A 23,679-nucleotide genomic window follows, 5' to 3' on the forward strand; every position below is an offset into this window, starting at 1 on the left:
TAGTTTATGTTTAACACTGTACTGTACTGTATTTGCTTTTTTTGTCTCTGCTGCTGCCTGATTGCGTACGTCCAGTTCCAAATGAGGTGTATGGTTGACCAGTCAGCTCATAACTCTGGTGTCCGTAACTCTGAGGTTCTACTGTAACATCACACAGCAAAGTATATTAATGTGAGCCCTTCTTTAACAGGTAAAAAATATGCCTCCCAATTATTAGCATTTGCAAACAGAATTTGCTCTTGTTTTCGATTGTTTTCTTAATAACAAAACCCAACTCTGCTGGCACTTTAACTGCCCCAGGCTGAAGGTGCATTGCATTGTTGGACACTCATAGGGTACTATTTATCTTCCTAAGTCTAGACAGCAAAGTGGAGGTGCAGGGTCAGCACAGAAGAGTGATAATCAGTTAATTGCAATCCCAAATAGTAATTCAAAAGGGAATCCCACTAATGACTGCCAACATACTGCCTTTTCCTTTTCGTACCCAGAGAATGTGCCTGGAGAATTTGGGGGCCTGTGTGATTTATGATTCTGTTTCTTGAGCTCTGTATAATAAAGACCCACACAAACAAACCACAGACAGTCGCTCCATTCACGGCTGGTGTAAAACTCACTGACTGGTGGACTGAGACTGGAGGAAATTGACCTGGAGTTTGCTGTAAAAGTATGGAGCAACTGTCTACTTAGGACAGCAATGACGGTCCAGTGGTTAGAGTGCTGCTGTGGAGCGCGGGAGACCCAGATTCACTTCCCTGCTCTCCCACAAACTTTCTGGTTGACCTTGGGAAGTCACTTAGTCCTAGATCCCCAAAGATACTTATGTGCTTAAATCCCTTTGAGGAGCTGGGCCTTAGTCTCTCTGGGGATGATGTACAATGGGTCATAGCAGTGCTCTGCTTCACAGAGGTGTTGTAAGGATCAAGGTATTAAAGAGTATGAGATGCAGACACTAAGGGAAAGGAGAAAATCCAGAGTTGTAACTTAGATCAGTGGTTCTCAACCTTTTTTTCATTTGCAGACCCCCAAAAATTTTCAAATGGAGGTTCAGACCCTTTTGGAAATCTCTTGTCCATATATATAGTTGAATTCTGTTCAGTTAGTTTCAGTCTAAGACTTTTGGGGATCCCTTAGACATAATGGTCCACAGGTGGAGAATTACTGTCTTAGACCACAAGTTCCAGTGGGTTAGAAGAGGTCCCTGCAATGCAAATCAGGGAGAATGGCCAGAGCAGATGACTAGAGTTTAAAGGGCAAACACCAGTTTTGAGCACTGGTTTCTAAAGTGGGAGAAGGGATGGAATATTCCATAGAGAGGAGGTTCAGCTGCAAGGGACTTAGAATCTTGGCCAGTGTTGGGATTGGGCCTACATTTGGAAGGAGCACATCCCATGGGACTGCTCCATTTCATCCTATTTGGGAAATACTCAGTGGAGGGGTGGCTCTGTCTGAGTAGCTGGGGTTACCCTCTGCGGCTAACGGTGAGGATCTAGGCAGATACGTGGATGGAGAGATTTTCTTGAGTAGAGCTGGTGGTCACTAGAGCAGTGGAATATTTCTCCATTAGAAAATGCTGATTTGTCCAAACCAAAATGTTTCATGGGAGCATGTCAATTTTCATGAAATTTTCATTTGGAAAAAATTTGAAGCGAAACATTTTGGAGGTGTCAGAGCATCCCATTTCGATATTTTACTAACAGAATATTTCAATCTTTCTTTTTGAAATAACTTTTTGAAACAAAAGTAATTGTATTTTATATCTTTTTTTATAATTAACAAGGTTAAAATCTAAATGAAATATTTCAAATTTTTCAAAATGAAATGTTCTGATGGCCAATCTATATCCATTTGTTCTTGTGCCAACATTATTCTTTAGCTGAAATAGCTCTTCACTCTCTCTGGTATTTACCCCACTGCTGTATTTACAGAGAGCAATCAGATCCCCTCTCAGGTTAAACAAGCCAAGCTCTTCCAGTCTCCTCACATAAGCTAGGCCCTCCATTCCCCTGATCATTTTAGTAGATCTTCTCTGCACCTGTTCCACTTTAATTTAATCTTTCTTGAACAAAGGCGACCAGAATTGTACACAGTATTCCAAATGAGATCTTACAAATGCCTTTTACAATTGCATTAACACTAGTCTACCTCTACTGGAAATCCCTCACCTGATACATCCTAGGATCACATTTGGCTTTTTCTGAGTCGCATCATATTGATGGCTCTTAGTCATCCTGTGATCGACCTCCACAACCTAGTCTCTCTCCTCTGTGGCTTGTAGCAGACACTTTTATTATTAGACCTTGCTCTTTGGACCATTGAATTTGATCCCATTTCAGTCACTCCAGTCTTCACGGTCATCCAGATCTTCCTGTACAGTATTCTGATCCTTCTCTATATTGACAATACCTCCCAACTATGTATCATCAGCAAATTTCATTAGCTCACTCCTACTTCTTGTGCCACAGTCATTAATGAAAATATTGAATAAGATTGGTCCCAAGACAAATCCTTGAGGAACTACACTGGTAACCGCCCTTCAGGCCACTAATTCATCTTTCAGCACAACCCATTGCTTTCTCCACCTTACAATGCATGCACTGACCCCCATTTTTCCTAATTTAACTAATAATTTCCTATGTGGCACCTGTTGTCAGATGTTCAGCTGTGTGTCTGTGTGTTCTTTCTGCATGAACAGTGGAACAGCTTAACAGTGGAAGTTAAATACTAGTGTCGGAGAATAACAGAGTTCTCACTTTTTGTTTGGGTACAGCAAATCAGATACTTTATTTTCTCTCTATCAATTGCAAGAGGGAGAGAGCTAAACAGGTCTCTCAACAGGTAAACAATTACAGCAAGCATTTATACCTTTTGTTACAGACAATAATGAGCAACAGCTGCATTTTGTTTATACATAGGTCATTCTGATATCTTGTTTTGCTCACTAATGTAGACTCTTAGTCTACATTCCATATTATTTACACATTATCTACACAAGGTCGCAACAACTTTTTACACAGCTCTTTCCCACTTGCCTCACACATTCCTTGCTTCTACAAATCTCGCGTTATTAGGGTTACAGTTAGCCTAACTTTTGCTAACGAACTGTCATGCATTGCATTCTCTTCCTGTCAGTTCTTTCTCTGCTTCCACACTAGTGAGGAAAATAGAAAGGAGCATAAACTCTGGCAAATGAGGTGTAAAAATATAATTAGGAAGGCCAAAAAAGAATTAGAAGAACAACTAGCCAAAGACTCAACATTAATAGCAAAAACAATTTTAAGTACGCAGAAGCAGGAAGACAGCTAAACAACTGGACAATCAAGATGCTAAAGGAGCTCTCAAGGTCGATAAGGCTGTTTCAGAGAAACTAGATGAATTCTTTGCATCGGTCTTCATGGCTGAGGATGTGAGGAAGATTCCCAAACCTGAGCCATTCTTTTTAGGTGACAAATCTGAAGAACTGTCACAGATTAAGGCGTCATTAGAGGAGGTTTTGGAACGAATTGATAAACTAAACAGTAATACGTCACCAGGACCAGATGGTATTCATCCAAGAGTTCTGAAGGAACTCAAATGTCAAATTGCAGAACTGCACACAGGGCCGGTTCTGGCTTTTTGGCCGTCCCAAGCAAAAAAAACAAAAAAAACCCCAAACCTGCGGTGCGGCCGGAGCACGGGTGCAGGGGGACCGGCTAGCGGGGGAGAGGGGTAGGGAGTGGGGGGAGAGAGAAAAGGGGGGCGGCCAGGGCTACAGTGGGGCGCTGCCACGCGGCCCCTCCCACCGCACCGCCTGCCCCCTGCCGGGAGGGTTCCACTCCGGTCGGTGGGAACGGAAGGACGAGGACTGCCCTGCCGGGCTTGCTGCAGGGTGCTCCCGTCCTCCGCGCCGCTGCCCCCTACAGGGCGGCCGGAGCGGAACAAAAAAAAAAAGCGGCCATGCCGCCCTAGGATTGGGCGGAATGCCGCCTCATTCAATCTGCCGCCCCAAGCACCAGCTTGCTCGGCTGGTGCCTGGAGCCGGCCCTGACTGCACATTGTAGTCTGTAACACATCATTTAAATCAGAATCTGTACCAGATTACTGGAGGATAGCTAATATGACGCCAATTTTTTAAAAGAGCTCCAGAGGTGATCCTGACAATTACAGGCCAGTAAGCCTGACTTCAGTACTGGGCAAACTGGTTGAAACTATAGAAAAGAAAAAAGTTGTCAGACACATAGATGAACATAATTTGTTAGGGAAAAATCAACATGGTTTCTGTAAAGGGAAATCATGCCTCACCAATCTACTAGAATTCTTTGAGGGGGTCAACAAACATGTGGACAAGAGGGATCCAGTGGATAGAGATTACTTAGATTTTGAGAAAACCTTTGACAAGTTCCCTCACCAAAGGCTCTTAAAAAAAGTAGGCTGTCATGGAATAAGAGGGAAGGTCCTCTCATGGATTGGTAACTGGTTAAAAGATAGGAAACAAAGGGTAGGAATAAATTATTAGTTTTCAGAATGGAGAGAAGTAAATAGTGGTGTCCCCCAGAGGTCTGTACTGGACCCAGTCCTATTCAACATATTCATAAATGATCCGGAAAAAGGGGTAAACAGTGAGGTGGCAAAATTTGCAGATCATACAAACCTACTCAAGATAGTTAAGTCCCAAGCAGACTGCAAAAAGCTACAAAAGAATCTCTCAAAACTGGGTGACTGGGCAACAAAATGGCAGATTAAATTCAATGTTGAAAAATACAAAGTAATGCACATTGGGAAAAAATAATCCCAGTTATACATATAAAATGATGGGGTCTAAATTAGCTGTTACCCCTCAAGAAAGAGCTCTTGGAGTCATTGTGGATAGTTCTCTGAAAACATCCACTCAATGTGCAGTGGCAGTCAAAAAAGTAAACAGAAGGCTAGGAATCATTAAGAAAGGGATAGATAATAAGACTGAAAATATCATATTGCCTATATTAATCCACGGTATGCCCACATCTTGAATACTGCGTGCAGATGTGGTCACTTCATCTCAAAAAAGATATATTGGAATTGGAAACGGTTCAGAAAAGGGAAACAAAAATGATTAGGGGTATGGAATGGCTTCCGTATGAGGGGAGATTAATAAGACTGGGACTTTTCAGCTTGAAAAAGAGATAAATAAGGGGGGGTATGATAGGGGTCTATAAAATCATGACTAGTGTGGAGAAAGTAAATAAGGAAGTGTTATTTTCTCCTTCTCATAACACAAGAACTAGGGGTCACCAAATGAAATTAATAGGCAGCAGATTTAAAACAAACAAAAGAAAGTATTTTTTTACACAATGCACAGTCAACCTGTGGAACTCCTTGCCAGAGGATGTTTTGAAAGCCAAGACTATAACAAGGTTCAAAAAAGAACTAATTAAGTTCATGGAGGATAGGTCCATCAATGGCTATTAGCCAGAATGGACAGGGATGATGTCCCTAGCCTCTGTTTGCTAGAAGCTGGGAATGGGCGACAGGGGATGGATGTTCTGTTCATTCCCTCTTGGGTACCTGGCATTGGCCACTGTTGGAAGACAGGATAGTGGGCTAGACGGACCATTGGTCTGACCCAGTATGACCGTTCTTATGCTACACTGACTCTGGCCAGATAGCCCGTATAGCACACATTGATCAAACTGCCTAATAAGTCCACAAGACCCATTTTAGTAGCAAAAGAACTCAGTCAGGTTTATTGCCAACGAAGCATGGTCCTAGCTCCCCGGATCAATGTCTACAGTTACAGTAGCACATGTATGCCCGTGACAATGGACGCAGCTCAGTCAGTGGCAGGACTTTCCACTGCCCCATAGGTCAGCCAAAAGGTTTAAGCGAGGTATCCCAACATTTATAGATGGAGACAAACAATCTGGGATAAACAACTTACATATCACCTTATGTGTTTCATAATGTTTGTTACCTCCCCTTGTACTTTCCTCCTGATGTTTCAGACAAAATATCCCTATTCACCACCTGTCTTTGTACTTTTACATCTAATATTTGAGACAAAATATCACTATTCAACACTTTTGTCAAACCATGTCATAGTGTGCTAGGTTGGGGTGTTTTTGTGCTAGCCTGCTGGAATGTGTTTACACATTCAGTGTGTTTTAGCAATGCTAGCAATACTGGTGCTGAGTTTATGTACCCGACACTGACTTGCCAGCAAGTGTCAGCTTTTGACAGGGCCTGGCAGTTGTTCAGAGCATAACTTTTGATGACTTTGGTTTAAGCCTCAGGCCTTGCACCAGGTCCATGCTTCAAGCTCTCTCTCTTTCTACTACAGCACCATTTCAAATGCTCTTCTGAGTATATTAAATCTATTGCACTTCCTTATTGAAAACAATTAGATATTCTCTCAAAGAAGAAAACCAGGTTAGTTGGGCATGAGTTACATCTTCTTTATCATTTACCTCCAGGAATTTATTTACTCTTTTCTTTGCACATTGTTCTAAAGGTTTGCACACTACCGGGGTCAGACTAGCACATCTGTAATCACCCAGATCACTTTTTTCTCTTTCTGAAATATAGCTATGATGTTATAGTAATAGATTTCAGGGCCAGAAGGGACCATTGTGATCATCCAGTCTGATCTCCTGTGTAACACAGACCAGAGAAGTTCCCCACAATAAATTCTAGAGCAGAGCTTTTAGAAAAAAACATCCAGTCTTGATTTAAAAATTGTCAGTGATGGAGAATTCACCATGACTCTTGGTAAATTGTTAGCTATGCTCCTGTCATATGGTACTATGCCTGAATAGAGAGGTTTATTAAAAATCCTTCCTGCCGGACTAGCAATCTCATGAGCCAGCTCTTTCAGTATTCTGGCATGGAAATTACCCAGTCCCCCCCAATTTAAGCTCTTTACATTTTTCTTCCACCTCAGATGTCCTGATAGACACTCATTTCCATCAGTCGTCCTGCCTTCATGCGTATGTTCCATATTAGCAACGTTGCTGAAAACGGAGGGAGACTATTCATTTAGGTTTGGGCCATACGTAGATTATCTTTAATCTCTTTCCCATCCCCACTGCATAGTGGCTCAACCTCATCCTTCCTTATTCTCTTTTATTTATATAACTTAGAAACCTCTTATCATTTATTTTCCTTTCCTCGGTAAGAGCTAATTCAGCCTGACTTTTAGCAATCCCCACTTTATTCCTACATTTACTAACCTCCACAATGCAGCTTTCTTTGCTGATCAACCCCTTTTTCCAAGAGGGAGAGATGTGGCTGCTTGACACATGCTGTGGTCAACTTGTGTCCCAGTGATGAGAGCGTCAGTCTGTAGCACACGGCCATATGTCCCATTACATACTATGGTCCACAAATAATGTGCCTGTTCCCATAAAAAACAAACCTCTTGACAGGGTCTGAGCAATACACTAGACCTTGCAATGAGCTGTTAGCAGAGCTTGGGAGAGCTAGCACTGTGGGTACCCAAATTTTGCCAGGTAGGAGTAAGTGGGAAGTCGGCAATTTCTCCAGTGGATAAAAGCAGAAACAATAACATGCATTCAAAGAGTCACATTCTAAAGGAAAGGAGAAGCCCCTTACTGAGATGGCCTGTAACCTTCCCCGTGGCTGAATTCTCAAATGAACAGATTCAAGCACTGACCAATTTCCTAATATTTATCGTAGCCCTGTGTAAGGACAAAGCAAAGCAAGATTATCCATTGGCAATACCAGTGTTAGCTGGATCCAAATATTATGAACAACAACGTCTCTTATTGTATAAAAAGTATCTCACAAAAGCAAAATCCAAGGGGCGAGACAGGCTGGGAAAGACTGATGAGCTCAGGACTGGGGGAGAGCTGGGCCTATGAGATTTTAGGGTTTAGAAGCTTAGGAGTATGTGTGTGTGTGCGCATGGATGACATAATGTACCCATGTCCACACCCTAAACACTATTGTAATAATCTTTGTACCAAGTTTGCCTGGGAAAGTATCATTAGAAAACTCATAATTTGCTGGTTATTCGTGTCCTGATAAAAAAGTGTTTGGCAACATTGTATGTGAAGTTATAAAATTCCACTGTATGGTGTTGTAAACACATGTCCCAAACTGAGGTTGGCAAACAGGTCTGCTTCAAGCAAGGGAGGAAGGATAGCTCAGTGGTTTGAGCATTGGTCTGCTTAAACCCAAGGTTATCAGTTCAATCATTGAGGGGGCCATTTATGGAACGAGGGCAAAAATCTGACTGGGGATTAGTCCTGCTTTGAGCAGGGGGTTGGACTAGATGACTTCCTGAGGTCCCTTCCAACCCTGATATTCTATGAAGTGCAAATGTGTGCTTGGCTTAATTCACACTTAAGCACTAAAAAGCATCATTAAGCAGGAAGGAGAACAAAAGAAGCTCCAACAGGTGATGAAAAGCAGCTGGGAACATCCTTCCCTGTAGACTTGTTGTCTCCCGGTACCCAGCTGGAAATGTTTTTCAAGAAAGGGGGCAAACATCCCAAGACCTGCCCCCCCCACCACTTCCCCTGCCAACCACATTCATGGCACCAGAAGCAAAAAAGGAAGCATTTGTGGGACTGAAGAAAGGGTTCTTGGCCTAAGAACTTTGATCAGTAAGACTGCTAAGACCATATGGTGGGAAACTTTGCTTGAATCTGTTATTGTTTGTTAAATTAAGCACCAGTAGCATTTTAACTTTATTTTCTTGCAACCATTTCTGACTTCTATGCCTCATTACTTGTACTCACTTAAAATCTCTCTCTTTGGAGTTAATAAACTGTTTTATACTTTTATCTAATACAGTGTGTTTAAATTGAAGTGTCTAGGAAACTCCATTTTGGGTGGCAAGTTATGTACATATTATTTCTATTAAAGCAGTAACAGATTTTATATCAACTTGTGTTGTCCAGGAGACAGCTGAGGAAAATCTAGGACTGGGAGTGTGTTGGGGTCCCCTGCAGTATAATGCAAGTTGGTAAGAGCCAAGGTCTTCGCTGGCTGCAGCAAACACAGATGTAGTTTGGAGTGACTTGCATACTGGAGGCTGTTTGTGAGAAGGCCAGGCTGGAGGCTACAGCTGCAAAGTATTGTACAGGACACCCTAGGTTAGAGGGCAGGGGTCACACAGCTACTCACTAGTCTGGATTGTACTGTGGTATGTCATGGGGGAATTGAGTGGAGAAGTGGCTGGAGGCCAGGTGCACCAGTAAGGGAAGGTGAGGTAGAGGGGGGAGGGTACAAGTGGTTTATGTATCACTGTGGGCCAGGGACTGTGAGCACTCCAAAGGGAGAGGGTTACCACAGCTCTTCCAGGATGTAAAAACAGCAGGGTATGATCAAGACAAATCACTCTGTTATAACACCTTCAGCGAGGTACCACCTCCTGGGGAGGGTTGCATAGTCTGGTTCAAACTAGATTCTCCAGAGACCAAAAGAGAAAGAAAGGACTTTTGAATAAATAGCCTGAGCTTAAATTGACTCAGGGCCTTCACTCTGGTTCCTGATCTAAAAGTGATACAATGTTGTAGCCACAGGGTTACAACCCTGCTGTGGGGTGTGATGGACTGACACCTGCCAGAGCCCTGTGAAGGAGCTGGAGGTGACCTCTGGTAAGTTTTTTAGCATGTGTCTAGGTTTATTTAAATGGTTTATATTTTCTCTCTAATACTTTCACCATCCGAATAAATGTGCTTGCTTAGAAGGTAGTGGATGGTAACTGGTAACTGCTGGCAATAGACTGTTCATAGCCCTCAGAGAGAAAACAAGGTGAAGACACAGGCCTTTTAGGCAGACTGGTTTGATGGGAATATTGCAGTGTAGATCAGGAAGCTATGCAGCCTTAAAACACCCGGTCAGAAGGGAGTGAGATGTGGGTCTCTGCCCAACAAAGGTGATGGCTGGGAGCTGGAAACCTTTCAATGGGTGTCCTTGATGGACCACAGAGGGATAATACAGGGGCAGTTACCCTGAAACCATGACATTACCCCCTGGAGAGGCTGGTGCATGCTGGTGCAGACTGGATTTTCAAGAGACCAACAGACAAAGAAAGGGTTTGCGGCATAAAAAGGCTGCATTTAAACTCACTCCGGGCCTCCTTTCTGATCCAGCAAATGGACAGGAGCTACTGTCCCAGGGCCCCAACCCTTGAAGGGTTCAAAAGACTTTGGCCTTCTAGGGCCCCATTAGATGTGTGGGTGACTCCTGATATGTCTAGTGTGTGTTTTTAAATCTGTTTTTTGTGTTTATATATTTTCTCTGTCATGCTTTTACCTTAAGACTAACTGTACTTGCTTAGAAATGGCTGTGTGGAAACTTGTAACTGCTGGCGATACACTGGCCTTAGCTCTTGAGAGAAAGAGCAATACACAGGCACTGGCTGTTAGGCAGACTGGCTTGCTGGGGATATCACAGTGTAAGGTAGGGAGCTGTGCAGCCTTAAACCTCCCCAGTTGAAAGGGAGTGGGACAAGGGTCCCAGCCCAGAGAAAGGTGATGGCTGGAGACTGGAGACCTGATGAGACACTCCTGGAATGGGCAGGGGGGGGGGGGAGGGGGGCGGAATACACAGTCATTTATCCTGAAACTGTAACAATAAGGTGGTTGAAAAATTTTCCATCACCAGGTTTGATAAAAGAATGACACTTCTGAAATAATTTATTTCTAACAAAAATATATTTTTCTGGATGTAAGCAGAGTCAGGATGAGCTCTACCCTGACATCTGGTGGTGAATTATGGCGAGTGTGGAAAAGAACTCCAGGGGCTGATCTGGTTTGCATAGGCACACCCACTCGCCTGGCATGAAACAACAGCAACTCAAAGTGGTTACTTTGGCTGGTGTGGGATCCCCAGTTTCTCTGTTATTGGGGCAGGAAGAATAAAGTTTTGTTACCCTGATTCTGTGAATCAAGGCCAGTGGAACTGTTGTATGACAGAAGGACGGAGTGAGTCCTTCACCATTACCTAAGTAGCACTTGCTTGACAAGGGGCATGGGTTACAAAACCCAGTGAAGGGAGAGAGGATGTGAACAGGTATTTATATCTGATGGTATGGGCCCCTCTTTGAGGGTTTGAAACACCAATTGCACTACTTCCTCTCTCCACTGTTGAATGTCAGAGCTAACTTTGATTCCATTAGGAGTCTATTTACAGGCTGCTGAGCTGAATTTACTTTGGGCCAATGGTGCACTAGCACTGGGGCTCCCCTACTAAGAGCTGAAATCACAAAAGAGCTAAAGTTATTAAGAGCTGAGATCACTGAGACTGTGTTAACTAGTGGGGGAGCCTGAAGCTATATTGCTAAGCAGCTGGCGGAGCCGCTAGCAGAGTGGAGCCTCACGGGACGGTTGGAGCTGAGCGACTCACAGGTCGGTGAGCAGGGTGGAGTGGCTGGAGAAGCAGCAAGCAGAGCGGAACCTTGTGGGAGCGGCTCAAGGAACGGCTGAAGTGGAGCAGAGCTGAGCGGCTCACAGGTTGGTGAGCAGAGCGGAGCAGCTGCCAGAGCAGTTCGTGGACGGCAGGAGCGGCTCACGGGACAGCTGGTGGAGTGGAATGGCTCGTGGAGAAGGCTGTGGCGGAACCCCACGGAGAGGCAGCTGGTCGGCCTCGGATCACGTAAGGTGCCCCTTAACACCCTGTGTGCCCCCCCCCCCCCCCGGCTTGAACTCTGGGGCTGCACTGACCAGGGACAGAGACTTTGGGGGGTTGTTGGACTTTTGGGACCTTGGCGATCCTTGTGTTGCTGGACCCAAGAGACTTTGGGGTTGTTGGACTTTTGGGACTTTGGTGATTCTTGGGTTGCTGGTTTCAAGAACCAAAGGACACAGCCCAATTTGCTGGGGTGGGTTTTTTGCTCATGAAGCCTGTTTGTGGTGTTTTTCCAATTTAATGCTGATGTTGTTTACCTCATGTTATTAAACATTTTCTGTTACACTCAGACTCCGTGCTTGCGAGAGGGGAAGTATTGCCTCTTAGAGGCGCCCAGGGGGTGGTATGTAATTGTCCCAGGTCACTGGGTGGGGGCTCGAGCCGGTTTTGCATTGTGTTATTGAAACGGAACCCCTAGATACAGAACCCGGCCCTTGTTGCTGCCAACTTAGATGGGCAGAAGGGTTACATTTTTGGGGGCTCGTCCGGGATCCCCTGGGTCAGTACCCCTCGCAAGCACCTGTTGAGTGTTCCCCTGCATTGGGAAACAATTGTGGTTATATTTTGAAGAAATTACTGTTTGTATAATGGCTAATATGTCGGGTTTGTTGGGCCCCGGCCCTGCAGCCTCAGCCAATGATTGGGCAAAAGCACTGGGGCAAATATTGGAAAAGGTTGTGTTGTCCCATGCTAGGTCAAACTCTTGTCGTGAGTTAAGGTTATTTGCTGGGGCAGAGGAGTTCGAACCCTGGTTGGAGTATACCACTGAAATGCTGCAGGAGTGGGCCGTACCTGATGCAGAAAAGCGAAGATGTCTAATAGAGAGCCTTAGTGGCCCAGCATTAGATGTGATTCGCACCCTGAAGCTCATTGACCCTGGGGTCAGTGTGAAGGACTGCCTAGAGGCCCTTGATCATACCTTTGGGAGTGTAGAGGGCCCTGAAGACAGTTACTGTAAGTTCCTTAATTCCCGACAGCAAATTGGCGATAAGATTTCAGCCTATATACAGAGGCTGGAAAGACTGCTTCAGAGAGCTGTCATGAGGGGTGCAGTGACTGCTGAACAGATGGATTGGACCAGACTGGCTCAAATTGTAAGAGGAGCTCAGTATCAGAACCCGATTCTACTCCATCTCTGGCTAAGAGAACGACGGGAACATCCCCCAAGTTATTCCCAGCTGATAAAGGAGGTCAGAGAAGAGGAAGAAAGGCAGGCTGCCAGCGAGTTTTGGGAAGCCCAAACATTGGAGCCAGCCGGCACAACACCACTGCAAATGGCCAGTGTACTGATGGTGAGCACCACAGAGGAACTTGCCCAACAAGTGCAGGTCCTGACAGAACGGATAGCTGAACTGCAAAGCACCATTGACCGAGCTAAGACTTCCGGGAATAAGGAGCCTCTGACCGTGGCGATGGAGAAGTCAGCATTTAGAGCCACCATCCCATCTGGGCGAAGAGGGAAAGGACAATTCTTCTGCTACCGATGTGGTCAGGATGGACACAGTGCTGCCAAGTGCCATAATGAAGAAAACCCCTCCTTAGTGTATGGAAAGCTGAGGATCAGTTGGGGGAGATCCGGTAGCTGCCAGAGAGTCCGGGGACGGGGACCACCCAGGCCTGCAGGATTTGAAGATTCCCCCAGAAAAGACTGTCCAGCTGGGATCCCCGCAGGACTGATAAGGCCTCGAGCAGAGGTCATGGTGAAGATTGAAGGGGTGGAGTGTAAAGCCGTGCTTGACACTGGATCTCAAGTGACTATTATATTTCAGTCATTCTACCAACAAATGCTTAGGCACCTGCCTATACAGCCACTGACTGGCGTTGGTCTGTGTGGCCTCAGCATGGATGAATACCCCTACCAAGGGTATGTCATAGTGCACCTGGAATTCCCAGAGGAGGTTGCTGGGGTAAGAGAAGAGGTGGACACAGCTGCATTAATATGCCCTGACCCTAAAGGGACCTCTGATGTGTCTGTGCTGATAGGGACCAACTCCAGTCTCTTCAAGGTGCTCGCGGATTACTGCAGACGACGGGCTGGGGACCAGTACCTGAATACCCTGATGATCCATACGCTTTGTGCTGAAGCCTATAGGAAGATTGAGGGTGCTAAAAAGGAGACATCTGAGCTACCGATTGGGGCGCTGAAGTACATGGGCACAACCCCGTTAGTAGTGCCTGCAAGGACGGAGCAAGAAGTGCTTGTCATGAGTACTCGGCTGAAAGGCAGTAAAGGGGCATTAGCAATGGTAGAGCAGCCAGTTGAAGGAGAGCTCCCAGAAGGAGTGCTGGTCCCCAGTGGAGTCATAACCCTACCTGCTGAAGCCCAGGAAAAGGTGACTATACTGATTGCTAATTAAACAAGTCGAGATGTTGTTGTGAAGCAAGGACAAAAGATAGCGGATCTCTTTGAGCCTGAATCAATTGTAAAACCCCAGTGTGAGACTCAAGTTCCGCCAATAGACCCTGCAAAGTTTCACTTTGGAGATTCACCGTTGTCCGAGGAGTGGAAAGATCGCCTGAGGAGGAAACTTTGTGAAAGATCCAAGGTGTTCTCATTGCATGAGTGGGATGTGGGATGTGCAAAAGGAGTAGAGCACAACATCAGACTACATGACTCTCGACCTTTCAGGGAGAGATCTAGGAGGATTGCCCTCTCCGAGATGGAAGATGTGCGACAACATCTTCAGGAGCTGGCTGCGAATGGCATCATTACAGAGTCCCGCAGCCCATATGCCTCACCCATGGTGGTGGTCCGTAAAAAGAATGGGAAAATCCGGATGTGTATTGACTACCGCACCCTAAACCTCCGTACTGTGGTTGACCAGTACACAATGCCCCGAGTCCAAGATGCCTTAGACTGTTTGCTGGGAAGCCAGTGGTTCTCTGTGTTGGATCTTCGGAGTGGATACTACCAGATCCCTCTGGGTGAAGAAGATAAGGAGAAGACAGCCTTCATCTGCCCATTAGGGTTTTATCAGTTTGAACGCATGCCCCAAGGGATCTCTGGAGCACCTGCCACATTTCAACGTCTTATGGAGAAAGTTGTGGGAGACATGAATTTACTGCAAGTGTTAGTTTATTTGGATGACCTGATAGTGTTTGGAAGAACCTTGGAGGAGCACGAAGAAAGACTTCTTAAAGTGCTTGATAGGTTAGAGGATTATGGTTTGAAGCTTTCAATTGACAAATGCCAGTTCTGCAGGACCTCAGTGAAGTATGTGGGTCACATCGTGTCCCAAGAGGGTGTGAGTACTGATCCCGATAAAATAGAAGCCCTCACTACATGACCATGTCCAAGTAACTACAGAGAACTCAAGACCTTTCTTGGGTTTAGTGGCTACTACCGCAGATTTGTGAAAAACTATGCTACGATTGTAAAACCTCTGAATGATCTTACCAGGGGATACCAGTCCAGCAGGAACAAATCTAAGACCAAGAATAAGGGAAGGTCCCCAAAGCCTCCTGTGCAGAGACACTATGGCCCCTTCGAACCATTTGGGCCACGGTGGGATGAGAGATGTGAAAGGGCTTTTCGAGAAATCATTACTTGCCTAACTCATGCTCCAGTCCTAGTCTTTGCTGACCCAAGCAAGCCATTTATCCTGCATACTGATGCCAGTTTGGAGGGTCTGGGAGCAGTACTGTACCAGGAAGTGGAAGGAAGACGTAAACCTGTAGCCTGTGCCAGCCGAGGACTGTCTGATAGTGAAACTCGCTATCCCACCCACAAGCTGGAGTTCTTGGCCTTGAAATGGGCCATCACTGAGAAATTTCGAGACTACTTATATGGTGCTCAGTTCCAGGTGTGGACAGACAACAACCCACTGACCTATGTGTTAACAAGTGCTAAGCTGGATGCTACAGGGCAAAGATGGGTGGCCGCTTTGGCTAGCTATGACTTCAGCATTCAATACCGATCAGGGAGAAGCAATGTAGATGCAGATGCATTGTCCAGGCGTCCACAGACACTAGGAGTTGCTGTGATACCCACAGATGGAGTGAGGGCTATTTGCAGTGTGAGTCGCCGGGAGCCAGAGTCCCATGAGAGTCTTCATGGATGTGCTGCAGAAGCTTTGGGCCTGCCCCCTGAATGCGTGCCTTCTGCTTCAGTGAACTATATTGCGTTGGACCAATCTCCTTTGCCCATGCTCAATGCGGCTGACTGGCAGGAAGCCCAGCTGCAAGATATTGGCATTCGTGATACACTACTTGCCAAAAAGGAGGGGCGAAGCCCAGCTGTGGTTGTCCCACCTAACCCGGAGGGTAAACTACTATTGAGAGAATGGACCAAACTAAAACTGATTCAGGGAGTGCTACATCGAGTGACCACAGACCCTTTACAAAAGCAACGAGCACAGCTAGTGCTGCCAAAAGAGTACAGAGCCCTGGCCATGAGGGCCCTGCATGATGACTTTGGACATTTAGGGATGGAGAGGACCCTGGAACTTATTCGTAGTAGGTTCTATTGGCCTCGGATGGCTGAAGATGTTTGCAGGAAATGTGAGACCTGCGCTCGATGTGTTCAAAGGAAAACTCTGCCCACAAGGGCTGCATATCTGAAGAACATCACCAGCAACAAACCTCTGGAGCTGGTATGCATTGATTTCTTGTCTTTAGAAGTAGACAAGAGGAATATTGGGAACATTCTAGTAGTGACTGACCATTATACGCGATATGCGCAGGCATATCCCACACGTGATCAGGGGGCCACCACTGTTGCTCGAGTACTGTGGGAGAAATATTTCTCAGTTTATGGATTTCCAGCCCGGATACACTCGGATCAGGGCGGGACTTTGAGAGTCATCTCCTGAAGGAGGTGCTGAGGATAGCGGGAATTAAAAAGTCTAGGACAACGCCTTATCACCCGCAAGGTGATCCTCAGCCAGAGAGGTTCAACCGAACCCTATTAGATATGTTGGGGACGTTGCGGCCAGAGCAGAAGGCAACCTGGAGCCAACATGTTGCATTTCTGGTGCACGCCTACAATGCCACAAAGAATGATGCTACAGGAGTCACCCCATATCTCTTAATGTTTGGGTGGGAACCAAGATTACCCATAGACCTGTGCTTTGGTGTATCAGAGGATGGAGATAGCTATGAAACTCATCAGCAATATGTATCCCGACTAAGAGAAAAGCTGCGGGATGCTTATCACTTAGCTACATCTGTGGCTCGGAAGAACGCAGACCGCAACAAACATCGATATGATGCTAGGGTACGTTTGCAAGAACTCCAGCCGGGGGACAGAGTCCTGCTGCGAAATTTGGGTATTACTGGCAAACACAAGATAGCTGACAGGTGGAAGGCAATACCTTACTTGGTGATGGAAAAGCTAGGAGACCTGCCGGTCTACAAGATCAAACCTGAAGATGGTCCAGGGCAGACAAAGACGGTGCATAGAAACCTTTTGCTCCCTGTGGGGGAATTGGTAGACACCCCGTATGAGATGGGCCACAACAGGGCAACCGGGTGGAATGAAGGTGCTGGACCAAAGCTGCCCTCCAACGTGGACAGCCAGCCCCCTGCAGCTAACCTACCCCTATACAGCACATGCGAGAGTGAGTCTGAGGAGGAAGACACAACCACGGTGTATCCTGAGATGGAGACAAGATTTCAGTCTCGATCAGCATCAAAAGAGAGCTCCTCCTCTTCCGCCCTAAACCCCATGGCAGAAGTATTTAGGCCCATTCCTGACACCCCTGGGCCACTGGTGGGACCCCCATGTGATGACACACACAGGTTATTGGACAGTGGAGACATACAGGTGGAGGATGTCCTGGGCATCTTGGACCCTCCATTGTTAGAACTAGAACTGCAGGGGCCTATGCCAGTAGCCGAGGGGCCCTCAAAGGAAACCTCCCCATCTGTCGTTCAAGGGGCTGTCCCCCCTACCACGGCAACAGAGATTCTCAATAGACGAGACAGGGTAATAAGACCAGTAAAACGGTTGACTTATGATGCACCTGGGGTGACTAGTGAGGAACCAATATGTTTAGCACACAGGCTTGTGGAAGCTAAAGTGGGCTATCTGAGGCCCTTTGGAGAGAACCAGTGAGTTGGTATAATAGGGAGTGTGATTTGTCGGGACGACAAATTCTCGGCTGGGGGGAGGATGTAAGCAGAGTCAGGATGAGCTCTACCCTGACATCTGGTGGTGAATTATGGCGAGTGTGGAAAAGAACTCCAGGGGCTGATCTGGTTTGCATAGGCACACCCACTCGCCTGGCATGAAACAACAGCAACTCAAAGTGGTTACTTTGGCTGGTGTGGGATCCCCAGTTTCTCTGTTATTGGGGCAGGAAGAATAAAGTTTTGTTACCCTGATTCTGTGAATCAAGGCCAGTGGAACTGTTGTATGACAGAAGGACGGAGTGAGTCCTTCACCATTACCTAAGTAGCACTTGCTTGACAAGGGGCATGGGTTACAAAACCCAGTGAAGGGAGAGAGGATGTGAACAGGTATTTATATCTGATGGTATGGGCCCTCTTTGAAGGTTTGAAACACCAATTGCACTACTTCCTCTCTCCACTGTTGAATGTCAGAGCTAACTTTGATTCCATTAGGAGTCTATTTACAGGCTGCTGAGCTGAATTCACTTTGGGCCAATGGTGCACTAGCACTGGGGCTCCCCTACTAAGAGCTGAAATCACAAAAGAGCTAAAGTTATTAAGAGCTGAGATCACTGAGACTGTGTTAACTAGTGGGGGAGCCTGAAGCTATATTTCTAAGCAGCTGGCGGAGCCGCTAGCAAAGTGGAGCCTCACGGGACGGTTGGAGCTGAGCGACTCACAGGTCGGTGAGCAGGGTGGAGTGGCTGGAGAAGCAGCGAGCAGAGCGGAACCTTGTGGGAGCGGCCCAAGGAACGGCTGAAGTGGAGCAGAGCTGAGCGGCTCACAGGTTGGTGAGCAGAGCGGAGCAGCTGCCAGAGCAGTTCGTGGACGGCAGGAGCGGCTCACGGGACAGCTGGTGGAGTGGAATGGCTCGTGGAGAAGGCTGTGGCGGAACCCCACGGAGAGGCAGCCGGTCGGCCTCGGATCACGTAAGGTGCCCCTTAACACCCTGTGTGTCCCCCCCCCCGGCTTGAACTCTGGGGCTGCACTGACCAGGGACAGAGACTTTGGGGGGGTTGTTGGACTTTTGGGACCTTGGCGATCCTTGTGTTGCTGGACCCAAGAGACTTTGGGGTTGTTGGACTTTTGGGACTTCGGTGATTCTTGGGTTGCTGGTTTCAAGAACCAAAGGGAAAGGACACAGCCCAATTTGCTGGGGTGGGTTTTTTTGCTCATGAAGCCTGTTTGTGGTGTTTTTCCAATTTAATGCTGATGTTGTTTACCTCATGTTATTAAACATTTTCTGTTACACTCAGACTCCGTGCTTGCGAGAGGGGAAGTATTGCCTCTTAGAGGCACCCAGGGGGTGGTATGTAATTGTCCCAGGTCACTGGGTGGGGGCTCGAGCCGGTTTTGCATTGTGTTATTGAAACGGAACCCCTAGATACAGAACCCGGCCCTTGTTGCTGCCAACTTAGATGGGCAGAAGGGTTACATGAAAGTTTTTCTAAATAATTTTTTTAGAAAAAACATTGAAAAAATATCGATAAAAGAATTTTTTGACTGTTCAAACTTTTAAATTTATAATTCTCCCCCCTTGCCATTTCCTGACTTCTTTTTTCAGTTGAAAAACAGAGACAAAGCATTAGTGTTGCTTCATAGACAGTAACACTTTCACTTTTAAAAGTGTAGAAAGTGTCATTGATAGTGTTACTTTTAAAGGTGAAAAATGGTTCTTTGTTACGTTCACACACTATCCTAATACTCTGAACATTTTTTCCAGAAGGGAAAAAGAAGGGGAGGGAACTCAAAAATAAAAATAAAATAAACATTTTTTTTTGTTTAAAAAACACAGCAAAACAGCATTTGACTTCAAAGTGAAAATGTTAATGTAATTTCAAAATGTCATTTAGAAACTAAAAGCAAAATTTTCATTTTGGTTCATTTTCAAGTTTCCCGTAGGCAAAAAAATCCCATTTTCAACCAGCTTTACTTTTTGAGCTGCCCATGACCCTACCTTGAATTTCTCTAGCTAGGCCTTAACCTACACTGACAATTTGTTTTACTGCAGAAACTGGCTAGGAAGCTTTTCATAACAATTCATATAAATTGTCAGTGCTGTAGCTCTAATCCATTGCTCCTTGTTCTGTCCTTTTTGACTAAAGAGAATAATTGGTTCAGTTCCTCCTGTAGCATCCTGCTGCAAATTTGTTTCAAAATCACTGTACCATAGATTGAGTTTAATTCAATGTCCTGCTTTTACCCACATGAAATATGACAAACTAAGTCTTTAAATGTGAAATATCACTTGGAAAATACAGACTGTCAAACCCATGAGAATGAAGACTAGGAGAAACAGCAAAGGGTGATGAAACTTTTCATCTCTTTTCACTGATTCAGCTCTGGACCAAAGGCCACATTTCTCACTAACATGATTGTAGCTACACATTCTTATGTTAGCAGTGAATCTTGCCTCAGATTGACTTTGACAGTGGCTGCTGGAGTGAGTATCATAGAATCATAGAAAATTAGTTTTGGAATCTATTCCAATCCCCTCTCAAAGCAGGACCAACCCCAACTAAATCATCCCAGACAGGGCTTTGTCAAAAACCTCTAAGGATGGAGATTCCACCACCTCCCTAGGTAACCCATTTCAGTGCTTCACCACCCTCCTAGTGAAATAGATTTTCCTAATATCCAACCTAGACCTCCCCCACTGCAACTTGAGACCATTGCTCCTTGTTCGGACATCTGCCACCACTGAGAACAGCCGAGCTCCATCCTCTTTGGAACCTCCCTTCAGTTAGTTGAAGGCTGCTATCAAATCCCTCCTCCCTCTTCTCTTCTGCAGACTAAACAAGCCCAGTTCCCTCAGCATCTCCTCATAAGTCATGTGCTCCAGCCCCCTAATCATTTTCATTGCCTTCCGCTGGACTTTCTCCAATTTGTCTCCTTTCTGTAGTGGGGGGTCCAAAACTGGACACAATACTCCAGATGTGGCCTCGCCTGTGCTGAATAGAGAGGAATAATCACTTCCCTCGATCTTCTGGCAGCGCTCCTACTAATGCAGCCCGATACTGTGTTAGCCTTCTTGGTAAAAAGGGCACGCTGTTGACTCATATCCAGCTTCTCATCCACTGTAATCCCCAGGTCCTTTCCTGCAGAACTGCTGCTTAGCCAGTCAGTCCCTAGCTTGTAGCAGTGCATGGGATTCTTCCATCCTAAGTGCAAGACTCTGCACTTGTCCTTGTTGAACCTCATCAGATTTCTTTTAGCCCAATCCTCCAATTTGTCTAGGTCACTCTGGACCCTATCCCTACCCTCCAGCATATCTACCTCTCCCCCCAACTTAGTGTCATCCGTGAACTTGCTGAAGGTGCAATCCATCCCATCATCCAGATCATTAATTAAGATGTTGAACAAAACCGGCCCCAGGACCGACCCTGGGGGCACTCTGCTTGATGCCAACTGCCAACTAGACATCGAGCCATTGATCACTACCCATTGAGCCCGACGATCTAGCCAGCTTTCTATCCACCTTATAATCCATTCATCCATTCCATACTTCTTTAACTTGCTGGCACAAATACTGTGGGAGACTGTATCAAAAACTTTGCTAAAGTCAAGGTATATCACATGCACCACTTTCCCCATATTCACAGAGCCAGTTATCTCATTATAGAAGGTAAACAGGTTGGTCAGGCATGACTTGCCCTTGGTGAATCCATGTTGACTGTTCCTGATCACCTTCCTCTCCTCCAAGTGCTTCAAAATGGATTCCTTGAGGACCTACTCCATGATTTTTCCGGGGTCTGAGGTGAGGTCTGTAGTTCCCCAGAAACAAGCCCAGTTCCCTCAGCCTCTCCTCATAAGTCATGTGCCCCACCCCCTAAATCATTTTCATTGCCCTCCACTGGACTCCGCCACAGATGCTGGAACTAGGGGTGCTGCATCACTCCCTGGCTTGAAGTGGTTTCCATTATATACAGGGTTTACAGTTTGGTTCAATGGTTCTCAGCACCTCAACTATCAAAATTGTTCCAGCACCCATGGACTCCGCTGGACTCTCTACAATTTGTCCACATCCTTTCTGTAGTGGAGCCCCCAAAACTGGACGTAATACTCCAGATATGGCCTCACCAGTGCCGAATAGCAAGGAATAATCACTTCCCTCGATCTGCTGGTAATGCTCCTACTAATGCAGCCCGATACTGTGTTAGCCTTCTTGGCAACAAGGGCACACTGTTAACTCATATCCAGCTTCTCATCCACTGTAATCCCCAGGTCCTTTTCTGTTTCAACTTTTAAAAATATTGATTCACGTAATATAAAGAAATTTTTAAAGTCAAAATCATAATGAAAAGTTTGGATTGTATTAAAATAAAATATTTCTTTTGACCCAAAATGATTCCCCCCCCCTCCCCTCGAATTTTGTGATGTGGAAAATTTCTAATTTTGTTGTTCTCGTTCCATTTCGTAATGGAAAATCTGATTCCTGCCCAGCTCTAACTGCTACTCCTGTCAGTGAGTAAGGCCAGGAAATACCAATTTCTTCACCAAAAGTCATCAGCCTCTGCTGACAGCTGCAGGGAGTGGCTTGGAAGAAATGTGGTGGTTGTTTGAGTCTAGTCTCTAGTGGATAGATGTCTATGTTACATGTAGAATTTAAAGAGACTTTCACCACGTTAGAAAGACACAGCAGCCTGCAGGTTTCAAACTCCTGCATTGCTGCTTTGCTTCAGGGAGGACTGAGTCGAGATATCTGCTGATATCCCAAACACGTCCAGCCTTCATGGCTATGCAAAAAACCTTCCAAATGCGCAGTGGGAGCAAACCAAGGCAGTGTGACCTTCCTGGGTCTGCAGGCAGCCTGAAGCAATGCCTCTGAGAGGAGTGAACCGCTCTGTCCCCATTCCTGGAGAGAGAACTCTAGTGACATTTAAATGGTTCATTGCCTATGCTAGCAGTGGCATGGGGGAAGGAGTGGGAGTGTGGTCCATGGTGTGTGGATGTGGGGAGAGGAGGAAAGGAATAGGCAGTGACTGCAGGGAAGGAAATGCAGAGAGGAAAAGGGAACCAGTGGGGAAGGGAGAGCCCAGGCAAGAGACCATCCTGGGGAGGTGGGGGAATCAGGATAGGGGAGGTCTTGGGGAACAGCCCGGCATGCTGGGAAGGGAGAACGACGGCACATGCTAAGGGGCAGCATTCCATCCATTCTTGGGGCAGCACAGTCCGGGCGGCTTTTTTTTTTTTTTTTGCTTTGGCAGTTCAGACGGCAGTTGTTGGTTTGTTTTTGTTTTTGTTTTTTGCTTGGGGCGGCAAAAATGGTAGAGCCAGCCCTGAGTCCATTGGATTTCCTCCACACCTAGAAGTCAGAGCCACCAAGGTTTGTTCTGCTCCATGCTGGATAGTTCATGCAAATTATTTAATGAGCTAATTTGAGAACAATTTGCATATCGCCATCAATTTAATGTTATAGTAAACACGCCCTGCTCTGATCAGCAGCAGGGGTGGGACATGGAGCTACACAACACTTGACAGGTCTGGCTGGGGCAGGGTGGTTTACTCGGGCAAAACTCACTGAAGTCCCTGGAGATTTTGCTTGGGTAAGGATTGAGAAGGAACTGAGCAAGGAGATTGATGTTAACAAGAGATGGAATATTTCCCAGAGATTTAACCAAACTGGAACGCTCCAATGCAGAGCAAAGTACTCTGTGATCTCCCTCCCAGGCATTCACATTCAATGGTGCATTCAAGCTCCTGCCTTCAGTAAGGGGACCGCCCATGTGAGAAGAGACAGAAGGTTTCTGGGCAGCCCATTTCTCAGGCTGTGGTGTGACTGGTGTAGCTGAAGACAATGGTGAAATGGGAAAGTGGAAGCTGGGAACGAGCTGGCGAGGTTTAAATTCACCACTGTTTGCAGAGAGAGGAAAAGAGCCTTTTTACAAAGTGAGACAGAGGAAACATTTGTGATGTTTGCAGCAAAGGTGACAATACCCCAGGGAGGCAGAAGCTGCC

Source organism: Malaclemys terrapin, chromosome 13, assembly GCF_027887155.1.
Source record: "Malaclemys terrapin pileata isolate rMalTer1 chromosome 13, rMalTer1.hap1, whole genome shotgun sequence".
NCBI lineage: Eukaryota > Metazoa > Chordata > Testudines > Emydidae > Malaclemys > Malaclemys terrapin.